Source organism: Hylobates moloch, unplaced genomic scaffold (assembly GCF_009828535.3).
Source record: "Hylobates moloch isolate HMO894 unplaced genomic scaffold, HMol_V3 SCAFFOLD_5, whole genome shotgun sequence".
NCBI lineage: Eukaryota > Metazoa > Chordata > Mammalia > Primates > Hylobatidae > Hylobates > Hylobates moloch.
Window position 1 is genome coordinate 155981924 of NW_026652280.1, and position 681 is coordinate 155982604.

Sequence of the window (681 nt, forward strand, 5' to 3'; positions counted from 1 at the left end):
GGATATCACCACCAATCCCACAGAAATACATACTGCCATCACAGAATACTACAAACACCTCTACGCAAATAAACTAGAAAATCTAGAAGAAATGGATAAATTCCTCAACACATACACCCTCCCAAGACTAAACCAGGAAGAAGTTGAATCTCTGAATAGACTAATAACAGGCTGTGAAATTGTGGCAATAATCAATAGCTTACCAACCAAAGAAAGTCCAGGACCAGTTGGATTCACAGCCGAATTCTACCAGAGGTACAAGAAGGAGCTGGTACCATTCCTTCTGAAACTATTCCAATCAATAGAAAAAGAGGGAATCCTCCCTAACTCATTTTATGAGGCCAGCATCATCCTGATACCAAAGCCTGGCAGAGATACAACCAAAAAAGAGAATTTTAGACCAATATCCTTGATAAACATTGATGCAAAAATCCTCAATAAAATGCTGGCAAACCAAATCCAGCAGCACATCAAAAAGCTTATCCACCATGATCAAGTGGGCTTCATCTCTGGGATGCAAGGCTGGTTCAACATACGCAAATCAATAAATGTAATCCAGCATATAAACAGAACCAAAGACAAAAACCACATGATTATCTCAATAGATGCAGAAAAGGCCTTTGACAAAATTCAACAACACTTCATGCTAAAAACTCTCAATAAATTAGGTATTGATGGGAC